The sequence below is a fragment of the Peromyscus maniculatus genome, chromosome 6 (genome assembly GCF_049852395.1).
Source record: "Peromyscus maniculatus bairdii isolate BWxNUB_F1_BW_parent chromosome 6, HU_Pman_BW_mat_3.1, whole genome shotgun sequence".
Lineage (NCBI taxonomy): Eukaryota > Metazoa > Chordata > Mammalia > Rodentia > Cricetidae > Peromyscus > Peromyscus maniculatus.
Genome location: NC_134857.1, coordinates 61704935 through 61719187, shown reverse-complemented (window position 1 = coordinate 61719187; position 14253 = coordinate 61704935). Strand labels below are relative to the sequence as shown.

General features: G+C 36.9%; 1 long non-coding RNA gene across 3 annotated transcripts in view; it reads right to left on the bottom strand.

The window, feature by feature from the left end:
* Positions 1 to 14253, bottom strand: part of LOC121830183 (uncharacterized) — a 46920-nt gene that overhangs the window by 12483 nt on the left and 20184 nt on the right. For 2 of the 3 annotated variants that reach the window (XR_013052120.1, XR_006073180.2), the window contains 3 exons: positions 13810 to 13928; positions 5777 to 5816; positions 5228 to 5377 (listed from right to left, as the gene is read on the bottom strand). This is a non-coding gene — a long non-coding RNA (uncharacterized LOC121830183). The remainder of the gene's footprint in view (positions 1 to 5227; positions 5378 to 5776; positions 5817 to 13809; positions 13929 to 14253) is intronic. The other variant, XR_013052121.1, reaches the window with a different exon arrangement.

The following is a 14253-nucleotide window of genomic DNA, read 5'->3' as shown; positions in this document are numbered from 1 at the left end:
TTCTAATAGGCACATAGATTTAGATTAACTGATATTTGATTAAGGCAGTCACTAAAATAAACAAAATACTCAAACAGCTAGAGGATATTTATATGCTATTTTAAACTTAACATGAATTATTTGTATATGTCTATAAAATGTAAAGTATGCAATAAACATACATTGTTAAATTTAAATCTATGATGATTAATTTAGCCTGTTGTTTCCAAAGAAAACTCTATACACATAATGACTTCATCAATGTTGTATGACTGTGATACACTAATGTATGAGTGTGATGTTCTCAGATGACCTAACAAAATATGTCTTTTGGGTCTAGGAAATAATAGGGATGTGTCAGGGGAAAACAAATTGTTTTATAGGCTACTAGTCATTTTCTCATTTAAGATGGAGGCAGATGTTACTTGGGTAGTAGTCACTGTGAAGGCCTAACTATTTTTTTTTAACAACAACAACAAAACAACCAATGACTCAGAGTTGCCTAATTCTGAGAACTAACAGCAGGAAATGCAGCAAAAGTAAGTGCTATGCTCTGTCACCTGACCCACGGAATACAGACACTGACTGGCAAAGGGCTCAGGCCCTGCAAGAGTTCAATGTTAGATAGGTTCCCTGTAGCTTTGCAGGCACTATGTGCATACACAAATATTCTTTAAACTTTTTTTTACTACTTAAAACATAAAATAAATGAGATGTACATCTTGATTACTTAAAACCATCTAGAGGTGCAACATCCACAAAAAAAAAAAATACAACATTAATACCAGAATACAATAGGTCACCAAAGACACACTCTCTTTCCACATACACACTTGCATTATCTTGAGTCTGCAGCAATTGTTATGGTTATCACATCCTAAGAAATCTCCAAATGGAACATCTTAGGTTCAAGCCAGAGCAACTTGAACCCTGTGTCATGTTTATGAACACCTGCAACTTATATGACATCACATCCATTTGAACCATTCTGATCCATCTATAAATTATTACAGTATGGTCTCAGGCTGTTGCCCCCTGAGTACACATTTGATCTGGGTCCATGGGGAACACTAATTTATGTGAACTGAAGCAACAGCTGTAAATGCACTGCTAGTACTGTAAGAGTGTTGAATTTCCCTTTGTTTCCTATCAGAATTCAGATGGTTTATCTGCCCTATACTTTGATGGTTGTGAGGTTTCAGAGCAATCTTCTAAGGGCCACTCCCTGAAAGTTATGCCCATCAGGTTCTATGAGAATGAGAACAAATTCCTTGTTTCCAACTGACAAAGGGAATTGGATATTACTAGTAAATCCATTTGTCTTTAGTCTCTACACCAGTTGCTGTAACTCATAGTTGTTCAGAATTAATGAAGTGTGGAAAAAACGATGAACTTTCCCCAAACATACTGTCTCCATAGCACTGCACAGGAAAATAAAGAGATACAGAGAAAGGACACTAAATAGAAAACCAACAAATTGATCCATGGTATATATACTGGTATCTTGGGGGGTCATGACAGTGTCTATGATGCTGTTTATACACTCTCATCATTGATCTTTTTCCAGAGTCCTCTAACTGGAGAGTCAGACCTGACCAGCTTCATGACTTATTCTTCACTGACACTCTGCTGCCGCTGGTCTACCTAAATCTGTCAAATCAATGTGTGCCTTCATTCTTTCCATCTTCCAGCCCACACACATTATTGTATAGGATGCTTTTGCCAATTCAGTTGAAATGTTCATACACTGGACATTATGACCCTCAAAACACAGGACATTTTTTTAATTGGTTTCACAGCTAACCCATAGGAAATCAAGACTTAAGCTCAATGTCCTGTCTTGGGTTCTACAACACCATGCTTGAGGGAGTCACTACTTCTCTCCTTTTTTTCTTTTGGTCAGAATCCTTAAGCCTCTGGCAGGGTTTGCTGCCCCAAGAATGCATTGTGTATGTCACAGAAGTAACAGCAGCAGCAGCAGCAGCAGCAGCAACAATGTGTGGGAGCTTCTGAGATTGGAAGAGTTCCAGACTCAACCTATATCTGCTGCATCCAGCAGCAGCTCTTTGTTTTTCATGCCTGTGATGCACATTCAAGCTCCAGAAGCACCGAGATAAAAGAAAGGTTCCCAGTCCTGCTCTCCAATCTTGATCCTAGTTTTGCTATTACTGTCCTGATCATCTCTGCCTCCTAGTATCCACTACATTCTCACCAACTTCACTATCACCCAAATCTCTAGCCAGTAACTTCCAATTCCTTATCATGCATGAAGGAGAGTGTTTTTCCAGAGAACGGGAGCAAAATACACTTATGGCTCAGTTCACACCTTTCTGAGAGAATGACTGGTCTCTAGAAATGAAAAACCAACCAAACAAACAAAAACAACAACAAAAACAATGAGGAAATAACCTGAACAGGAGGTATAGACGTATGTGAAATGCAGTTGATGTTCCTCTAAACCTGTGCTCCTTTATAGACTTGCTCTTGCTTTTATCATTTCTTCTAAGTGTTAATATGGAAAGGCGTCCATATTTTCTAGATTAACAGAGTAGTTTTTGTGTACGCCTCAGTAGGGGACCCACAGAACCAGTCCCCATTCTTTCAAAAGGGAAAATGACATAAGGATTGCCAGGATAGTAGCAGAGATGGCAATTGAACTCTTAAGTGTTTGTCCTTGAAATTTTCCAGACGGAAAACTCTTGGAGCTGGAAAACTAATAAGAACGTCAGGATGTATTCCTTTAGTGACTATTTAAAATTGATTCTTATTATAAAACATCTACTTGAGAATGTACTGCACTACAAAGCTAAGTGGTGTTGATATTTTTGCCATCATAAAACTTATAGAGACATAGTCTGGTCAACCCTGAACATTATACCAAATTACTCACAGGGCCATTTTATACTACCAAAAAGGAACAATATTCTAATATGAATGACCTGAGTCATTTTAATCACCAAAGGACAACATATATGTGTAGAGTGATAAAAATATTATTATAACCAGAAGTTGACATTAAACTATTTAAATATAATTTGTGTGTAAAATACTGATGGTCAGCTCATGTCATTTAACTCTTTGATTTCAGTGGAACTCATATTTAGTGGAACTTAGAGGTATTCAGTTTAGAAAAACCCCAATACCCAACAATAACTCCATAATATTTGAATTAGAATCTCTAGAGGTATGAGGAATTTATTTACTAAGTTCCCCAAGTGATTCTGAAGATATCAAGTTTGGAAGTCACAGCAATTATATCAACAGTTGACTAAGATGGTATAACGGGAGAGGATGATGATGAGTGGTATGGAAGGGGGTAATGTTGGTTTTCATTAGTATTTTAATAAGTGAACGTTTTCATTTTTCAGTACCACCTTGATTTAGAGTGTCTTAAAACTCAGCTGTCTAGCCTCTGTGTCTTGAGGCCTCGAAGACGTCTGTAAATGTGGAAGAATACCTTCTATTTCTATTTGACTAGGGTATATTCAGAATTTAAAACTAAGATTTTCCTTTCACCATAAATTTTTTAAGAAGAGCAGTGAAACATTAACTAGATTGAGCCAGACAAAACAGGAACTGCAGATGTTATGTGAGCAGCAGGAAGGATATGGGCCTCACACAGCAGCTCACAATTCCCAGGCAAAAGCACGTTTGTGGCACATAATTATCATTGGTATATTAGTTTCTGACACATATGATGTTACCAGAAAGAATTTACTGCAATTATGAGCCAGAAACTTCAGCCATAGAGATGCATGATAATGATATTTTGGTTTTGTATGAAGAGTTATTTAAAGGGGGTGCATGGATTATGCTATGCATTTTAGAGAAAATAAATGATTTATGTCAAAAAAAAGTTAGAGAGTTTGAGTTAAAAAGAAAACATGTGTGAAAGATAGGGAGATTGTATATTTATTTAGTTAATAACTCATCGATTAGCACAGTCATTCCTAATATTATTCTGTAAGAGAGACAGGCTCATGGCAGTGTGTCTGCTTCCACTGTTAGTGAGAATGATATAGTTAGCAACAATGACAGAAACACGGCTTCATAAATGAAATGTGAAATCACCAATCTATGCGGGCAGGAGGAGATTACAAAATTATCTTTAAACTGGTAATGAACAGTGTATTTTTCTACTCACATAAACAGATTATACCCTGTTCAAATTATGTAACTACTCACTCATTTATAAATAGAGGAACCTGAGACTGGGCTAAAACTCAATAGTGCATTTTCCAAGTATGTATGAGCTCTGGATTTTACTCTTAGAACAAGAGAAAGATAGGTGAGGAGATACAGAAAGTTTTCATTTTCCAGCATTCAAAATATGTGGTATGTGGCTCTAAGTTTATTGCTCAAATCTTTCTCCAAGTTATGCCAGCTAACTTGTCATAAAAGAGTCAAATGTTATCTCCACCTGCTTAAAATGAGGTCCGTGGAAACATTATCTGAGATGAAAGAAGATTGGTACTGGTGTATAGTCTCAGCCAAATACCTATAAAACAGTGAGGAAGGCAGAAGCAGGTACAGAGAGGGGCTGAGTAACAAGCAGCATTAAAGGGGACTTCTGACAACTCTCCTAGGAATTCTGGGCCTTTAATTGACATTTTTGACTTGATCCAAATAAGCCAGGAGCAGGCTTTGTCTGCACACTTAAGTCAGGCAGCACTCAGCCACCACCACGATGGGGGAGGGTTAGGAGAAAGGCAGTTTCTTGAAAGACTTAATTGTGAGAACCCATCAGTGTACATACCAGTGTGTGCACTAGCCACAATGAGAGAATCTGTACCACTGTATTATGTACCGATCATCCCTCATCCCACTTCAGGTGAAGTGTCGAAAGGTTGGCACATGGACAGACCTTCCTCAAGTACTGAAAGGGTCAGTGGAGTAAATTTTTCTCAATGTTAGAATTTATCTCAGGATTTAACTGTTATTTAGCACACACCAACCTCAATTATCTTCATGCTTAGCTTGTGATTTTTTGTGTTCTTATCAAGAGATATAACCCAGACCCAAATCCCAGTGAATACTATTCCTTTTGTAAATCATTCCTAGTCTACTGTCTGTTTACTATTAAAATAATTTTAAAAAAATCAAAAGATGTACCCTGAGAACCATCTGACATCAACTATATATTCATGGCTGTATACACACACACACACACACACACACACACACACACACACACACACACGTACACCCATATATGTGTATATATCATTCATTTTTTCATGATACTTGCATTGGATTGCCATTGCTAATAATATTAATTCACTCTGCTCCGGCTGGTCTCTTGGCATAAGGAAATAGGTAGCATATGGGACTCTTACTGTGCTCTCTCGCAAAAATGTTCTCCTTGGGAACAAGGGTCTTTTTATCATAAATCCCAAGGCTGCAAGATACAAATCATTACAAAACAATTCACTAAGAATCATACTAGTTATACATCCTAGGCTCATCTACTCACTGCTATAATTTCTTCACTAGGGTAGATTCCTTGTGTTATAAGCTTTACCATGCTCCTCATTAATCCATATAGTAAATCCCTCACTACTAGTACTCAGGTTTATGGTAATATATGGACTCAAGGCTTCAAAAAGGCGTTTAATTTAAAATGAAGTCATCTGGGTAGTTTTTAATCTGGTCAGATTTGTGGCCTTATAAAAACAGGGACTAGATGACACACAGAAACATCAGGACATGCATATACAGATTAAGGACTATGTGAGTATACAGGAGAAAGAAGCCTTCTACAAGGCAGTGAGAAGGTTCTCTGAAGACATGAACCTACCTATTTGTTGATCTTGGAATTCTTATGTCTGCATTCCAGGCTGTCAGAAGATAATTGTTATTGTTTTAGCCACTTAGTCTTTATTATATAGAGTAATGCACAAGAAATAATAAACTTGCTATATTATACTGTTTTGATTATACTTTTACTTGATGTCTTGTTATACATCGTGGAAGGTAGAAGCCCTCTAGTAGTAGTGTTGGCAAATACTTTATGTATGAAAGGCAAATGCACATACATAATGGGTGTCAATTCCACTTAAAATGGTCTGTTTGTGTTTAAGAATCTCTAATTTCAGTTGACATCACTTGGTATATTCTCAGGTGATTTTGTGTGTGGTTATTCAGGATTGATGTCAGGTGCTAGCAAGATGGTTGGATATGCCCCAGGACAACAGCTAGATCACATGTAATAAGTGGGAGTCCACATTATAAAGCCCTTTCATAGGTCCTTCCATATTTCCTCATGTATTCAGAACTTTGACACTGGGCAGCCAGTACAGAGTCAGGCTGAGACATCCCAGCCAAGTGTACTAAACAGTCTGTTCGATATATATCTCATTGGTAATAGATGTCTTTTGTTGGGAGTTTACATACCATAGTGCCAAAACAGCAAGACAAGACATTCCTGTTGCATTCAGACTCCTTTAGATCTGTTTCCATGCCTTTCTCCAGAACTGCTCAGCCTAAATCTTTAAGGCTTTTGCCTTAAAGCCCCCTTTGTGATTGGCAATAATAACCATGAGTCCATGTATATTCTTATCCTGGTTTATTTTCCTACTTACACCAAATAGATGAGTGAGTAATCCCCCATGCGTGCTGTACCAACTCTGATTAAGACTGACTGACAGTTCATCTTTATCTTTCATTGATGTCGTGGGCAAACCAGCAAGCTGGACTTTTATTGACCAGTATCTATTTTGTGTCAGAAAAGATGGTAGAGAGAGACTGTATCATCATTTACATAGGTTGCTAGTGCCCTCTGGTTCTGCCTATACCTGGGATTACCTCTGCTTTATACACTTTCACTGTTTGACCTGACAGACATATGACATGACTTGTCATTAGAACATTGTTGAAGATGAATATTTATGACCAGCGAGGCTAATCATTTGGTGGTTCCTAGTTAGGCCTGTACAGAATCATGGTTGCTGCTTTCTGAATTGTGTGTCATTTGCTGTTAGAGCTTCTTAATCTTAATATAGCAATCTTTGCTGCTCTAGGCCCAAATCAAATCAGTCAGTCAGCCTTATACTCCACCAAGCACACAAGTTTGGAAAATTATTCATTTATACAGTCAAAAAATATTTTCTCCAGTACATGAAAAAAAGTCCCCTAAATTGTAATGTAGAAGGCAATATATGCTATAATTTGTCTCTTACATTGGAGAAGGTATCTTGGAATTCCTCAGACCAGGACTCCCTCATCATTCTATTAATGGAAAAAGCCCTCAGTGGGCTTTATATTCCACTCTGTGTGATGCATGAATCTTGACACAGTATGTGCATCTATACCATTTAGTTATATTATCACGATGTCTTCAGTATTTCTGAACAATGTAACTTGTCAAACTGACAAATTCCTACAGAATAATCCACTGAGCTCTGACCACTCAATAGTTTTTCCAACTAAAATTCAAATGCCACCACAATCCTCCTAAAAAAACACATGATCAGGTCTGTCATAGCAATACTCCAAGAAACTGGTACCAATTCCTATCTTAAGAGTTTCTGTTGCTGGTGATAGAACACCAGAACCAAAGACCACCTGAGAAGAAAGGGGTTTATTTCATCTTCCAATTCCACATCATGAATTTTCCCGTATTTCCAGTTAGCAGATGTTGAACCTTTTTGGCCTCCCATCTGAGTTCCCAGAAAGTATATAGCAGAGACAAGGGAACCATTCTCCTTAAGCAAATTTAAATAATTTCTTAAGTCTTTGATAATGCACAGCAGAGCAATTGCAAAGGAAATACAGATCCATAAGTGGAAAGTTTCTACAGCAAGACCTATGACCCACATCTCTGACTGCTTACTTATGATGATACTCCCTCCTTGCCAATAAAGTCTTTGTCTTTCTTAGAATTAGGATAGTCATTTGGTTGTGCCATGGAACAGAGTTTCTTGGGAGGTATCCTTGGAGATATTTCAAATAATCTAATGGATTTCTAGATTCTAGAAAAATCAAAAGCCAAACCTAAACCAAGTAGGCTGTAAGAAGTACAGAGAAATAAGAATTAGAACAGAAACTAATAAAATATAGATGCAAAGAATAATATATAGAAGCAATCAAAGAATTGGTTCTTTATCAAGATAAACAAGCCTGAAAATCTCTTTATAAATGTCTTAGTTAGGGTTTCTATTGCTGCGAAGAGACATCATAACCGAGGCAACTCTTATAAAGGAAAACATTTAATTGAGGTGGCTGCATACAGTTCAGATGTTCAGTCTATTATCATCACAGCAGGGAGCGTGGCAGCTAGGAGCATGGCATGCAGGCAGACATGGTGCTGGCTACATCTTGATCAGCCAGCAACAGGAATTTGAGTCTGACACTGGCAGTAGCTTGAACATAGGAAAACCTCCTAATAGTGCTGTTCCCTTTGGAGGCCATTTTCTTTCAAACCACCACATTCTACTACCTGGTATCCAAGGGCTTATAGACATAGTATAACGTAAAAATGCATTCACTCCAACTTCAAAAGTCTCCATAGTCTATAACAGTCTCAAACTTATTTCAAAGTCCAAAGTGTCTTCCGAGACTCATGGCAATCTCTTATCTGTAATCCCCTGTAAAATCAAAATAAAAAAAGTAGGTCATACACTTCCAACATATAAGGGCACAGGATATACATCACCCTTTGAAAACATAGGGAAGGGAGTACAGTGAGGAAATATTGGATCAAAGCAAGACTAAAAATTGGCTGGGCAAAATGCAAATTCTGTGTCTCTGTGTCTGATGTCAAAACACTCTGCAGACCTCCAACTCCTTTCAGCATTATTGGCTACAATACATATCTCCAACTCCTTTCAGCATTATTGGCTACAGTACATTTCTTTCTTTTGGACTGGTTCCACTTGTTGTTAGCCTCTCCCCATGGCAGGTATCCCACAGCTCTGGCATCTCTAACATTTTGGGCTCGCCAAGGCAACCCAGGCTTCAACATCACAGCTTTATGCAATGGTCTCTTTAGGCCTCCATTCAGGGACACCCTGATACATGCCTGGCCTAAGCAGCTTCCCTCATTCTCTGGGGCAAATTCCACAGCCCCTTTCTTCTATCCTTAACTTCAGAATCATGTGGCAGAAGCTACCAAGTTCTGCAGCTTACTGGGGCTGGAACATGGCCCTTTGTTCAATTACATCTTTACCACCTTTCTGTCCTTCACTGCTCAAGTTTGGCTGTCCTGAAACTGGACCTGTAGACCAGGCTGACCTCAAATTCAGAGATACACCAGCCTCTGCCTTCCCAGTGCTGGGACTAAAGGTGTATAACACCATACCTGGCTTTAAGCTTAAATTTACATTTCACAGTTGGGAATTTAGCTGGGTGGGATCTTGTCCAGAAGTTACTACCCCCTTTATTCTATTTCTTAATCCATTTATCTTCTTGAACACACGAATTATCTCTGTTCCACTTCCTGATGCCTCCCTTCTCAATCTGTACATTTTTAGTTTTATTTACTCAGCTTGCTCCTTTTTGTTATAAATCTTCATTAGAGTTACCACTAATAACCACACATCAGAGTCCATACTAGACTATTCTGAGATTTCCTTTGCCAAAGGAAATTAATCTAAACCGTTTTGCTTTAAGTTTAACCTCAGGTAGACTCTCCTGACATGGGTAAATAGCCATTACATTCTTCACCAAAGTACCACAAGAATGATCTCAAGGAAACATACTAAAATTTTTCTCCTCTGAAACCTCAAGCGAGCCCCCACAGTTCAAATAAGTCATAGCACCACTGTCTTTTATGGCCATTTAAGCAGTGCTTAAAGCATCTCACTGCTTTCATAATCCAAAGTGCTAAAGTCTACATTCCTCCAAACAATAACACGGTCAGGCATAACAGCAATACCTCAGTCCCTGGTACCAACTTCTGTTTTAGTTAGGGTTTCTTTTGCTGTGAAGAGACACCATGCCCATAGCAACTGTTATAAGGAGATCATTTAATTGAGGCAGTGGCTTACAGTTTCAATGGTCTAGTCCATTACGATCTTGGCGTGGAGCATGACAGTGTGTAGGCAGCCAGGTGCTGGCTTAGTCAGAATCTTAACCAGCATCTTAGTCAGAAGGCAACAAGAAGTCAACTCTGATACTGGGAATATCTTTGGCATAAGAGAAATCAAAGCCCACCCCCCCTACCCCCCCAACCCCCCCACCCCCGACAGTGACACACAGCATCCAACAAAGCCACACCTACTCCAACAAAGCCACACCTCCTAATAGTGATGTTCCCTTTGGGGACCATTTTCTTTCAAACCACCACATTAAAGTATCAAACTAGTGAAAAGTTACAACCAAATAAATAAAATTAGAAATGAAACTACAGGTGTATCAACAGGCTCCAAAGAATTACAAAGAGGATGTTTTAGAAATTTATACTCCAAGAAGCTTGAAAATCTAGGAGAAATAGATAATTCCTATAGACATATAATCTACAAAATTTAAATCAGGAAGAAATAAACAATGGAAGCAGACTCTTAACAAACCAACAAATGGAGGCAGTATTGAAATCTCCCAACAAAGGAAACACAGGGCTGAATGGATTCACTACTAAAGTCTACCAAACTTTTAAAGAACACCTACGTGATAAAAAAAAAAAAAATCAAACTCTTCCAAAGAGTAGAGGTAGAAGGAACACTAACAAACTCATTCTATGAAGCCATCATATCTTGGTACCAAAACTAGATAAGGATACAACAGGAAAATAAACGCTACAAATCAATTTCCTGGTGAACATAGATGCAAAAATTTTAATGATATGCTTGAAAAATGAATCCATGAACCCATTTAGATCATGCCCTCCATAATTTCTTCCCAGGGATGTGAGGTTGGTCCAATACACACCAATTAATAAATGTAGTATAACATATAAATATGTTAAGGACAGAATTCACATGTACATTTCAATAGATAAAGAAAATTCATTTAATAAAATTTGACACGATATCATGAAAAAATCCTGAATAATCTAACAATAAAAGAAAAAAATTTTAATAAATACCATATATGACAAGCCATTTGCCCACATTATACCAAATGGACTAAAACTGAGAGCTTTTTCTTCAAAATTTGGAACAAGACAAGAATGCCCACTTTTTCTATTCTTATTTGACTTAGTTTAAAGTCTTAGTTTAATCAATTAGTAAAGAAACAGAAGAAAATATGAGAACACAAACCAGAGAGGAAGAAGTCATAGTACCCCTGTTTGTAGATTACAGGACCCAATACATAAGAGATTCTATTGGAAAAATCTTAGAACTAATAATCCCTTTCAGCAAAATAACAGGATATAAAACTAACATGTATAAATCAATAGTTTCTATGCATTTCAATAATGTACTTCACAATAAGTAAAGTTAGAAAATATCCCATTCATAAGAGATTTAAAAATCCTTAGGACTAAATCTAACAATAGAGATGGAAATATTTGTAATATTTAATGGTGAAATAAAAGAAATTGAAGAAGTTATAGAAGCTGGAAAGACCTTTTCTCACCAGTTGACAGAATTTATAATGAAAATAAATGGCTAAGTTATAAATTTAAACAAAATTGTCATCAAAGTTCCAATGATGTTCTTCTTAACAGTAGAGAAAACTGTGGTGATATTGTGTTCCCCAAAATATTGTGTACCCTAATAAACTTATCTGGGGTCAGAGACAGAACAGTCACTAGATACAAAGGCTAGAAAATGGTGGCACTCATACCTTTAATCCTAGCATTCCAGAGGCAGAAATCCCTCTAAATCTCTGTGAGATCATGGCCACACAGGAAACATCTAGGCATAGTGACACACACCTTTAATTCCAGAAAGTGAACGTTTAATCCCAGGAAGTGAGGCAGAAAGAAGAAAGGTATATAAGGTATGAAGATCATGAACTAGAAGCATTTAGCTGGTTAAGCTTTTAGGTTTTGAGCAGCACAGTTCAGCTGAGAGCCATTCAGATGTGAGGACACAGAGGCTTCCAGTCTGAGGAAACAAGATCAGATGAGAAGTTGGCCAGGTGAGGTTAGCTGTGGCCTGTTCTGTCTCTGATTTTTCAGAGTTCACCCCAATACCTGGATCCGGATTTGTTTTTATTAATAAGAACTTTTAAGATTCCTACTACAGAAAACAATCCTAAAATTAATTTGTAAATACACTGATAGCCAAATCATTGCTAAAGACAGAGAGCAGTGCTGGATCACAGTGTCTGATCTCAAATTTTATGGCAGAACCACAGTAATCAAGATAGCACTACAATTGGAAAAACAAAAGGCATGTGGACCAATGGAATATAGTAGAAGACCTACAAATATCTCCACAAAACTATGGCCAACATTTTTTTTAAATAAAAGTATATAAAAATACATTGGTAAAAAGGTAATCTCTTCAACAAATGGCATAGGGAAACTATATTCTCACGTAGAAGAATGATTTTTGACCCATATTTCCCATCTTATAAAAATGGATGAAAGACTTAATATAAGACTTGAAACTAAAATTACTAGAATAAAATATAGTAATGAAAAACTTTAAAATATATAAGCAAGAACTTTCTTTAAAGGGGTTCAATAGCAGAGCAAATTACTCAAGAATATGCACATGAGTTACATGAAAACAGTTTTCACATCAAAGGAAACTATCAGCCAGCTGCAAGAAGTATTTTAAAGAACATGAGAGAAAAGTTTGCTATCTATATTTCAGAGAGATCACTAATATTTAAAACTTGTAAAGAAATGAAAAATTTGACGCTAAAGAAACTAAATCTGCAATTAACAAGTGAGCTGATGAGATGATCTCAACAGATGGCTCCCCAAAGTGAAAAAAATACAAATGATGGCTAATGACTTTAAAAAAGTGTTCAGCATCCTTAGCAATAGAAGAAAAAAACCTAAAGCACTTTAAGATTCTGTCTATCCACCCCAGTGTGAATGACTAACATAAACAAATGGAAGACCAGTATTGACTAGAGTGTGGGAAAGAGAAACACACATTCACTTCAGGGGGAATAAAAACTGATGCAGCCATTGAGGAGCTCAGTATATGAATTCCTCAAGTCTAAACAGAACTCTACCCTTTAGAGGACTCTAAATCCTACCATACTTGCATACCTAAATTCATGTACAACTCACAATGGTAAGAAAATAGAGCTCACATATGTGCCTATCAACACATGAATTAAAAAGGAAAATATGATACATACGCACAATTGAATTTTATTCTAGTTGTAAACAAAACCAGAACAAGACATTTGCAGTAAATCAGTGTAGCTCTCATATTATCATATGTTGGTACTCTATTTTAACATTTTACATGTGCATAGCAGTTTGTTATGTAGAGTAAACATAGGTCAGAGATAAAAGATCATAACGGGAAATATCTTAAGGGAGGATTGGGGACAAAAAAGAGAGTAATAGGATCTGTTAGATGAACACAGAAAGGACCATCTTGTGGCAATGAATTGAGGGGTGAGTGGAAGGGGTAGTGGATGAGAAAAAATAAAAAAAAAAACTGTGTATATGAAAATGCCATAATGAAATTCATTATTTTATATGCTAATCTAAAAACCTAAAGGAAGAGTCTTAGTATATTTCTATCTTATCTTTGTGAGTCTAAAGTTTTGTGCCTAATTTGCCTTTTATCATCTAGTCTTAACTCCATCAAAGACCATAGAAGGATGTAATATTACCTAATGACAGGAATATCTAGCTGCCAGGACAATCACCAAAAGTTCTTCTGTAATGTTGGGGCATGATCTTTGGCCTACAGTCCTAGTGTATCTGACAGACATTTCCAAGAAACAAAAAATTTTGAAGGACTGTCCTACCTTGTCTTGGTGAAGTTTGGTAGTTGCTTTCTTTTGCATCTAGATGGTCCAGTTTGGAGAGTATACTGTCAGCAATTGAGGCAAGGGCAGATTCTTTGCCCAGTAGCTAGTTTTTAGAACTAAGAACAAAGAACACAAATTCTATATGGTATTACTTTGATGCCTACCATCTTCTATGAAGTAAATTGGTGCTACCAGAAGCAGACTTGTCAAAAAAAAACCCCTTATGTTATTAAAACATTCTAAATGCCATATTCTGCCGGTCTTTGAAGTGTCTGAAGACTATCATCTATCTATCTATCTATCTATCTATCTATCTATCTATCTATCTATCTATCTATCTATCTATCTATCTTTCTCTGTTTAACTTTGAAAATATACCTAATATGACAAGTTTGATTATTATAAGTGACTATTAGCCTGTATTTCTTAATTATACATTAC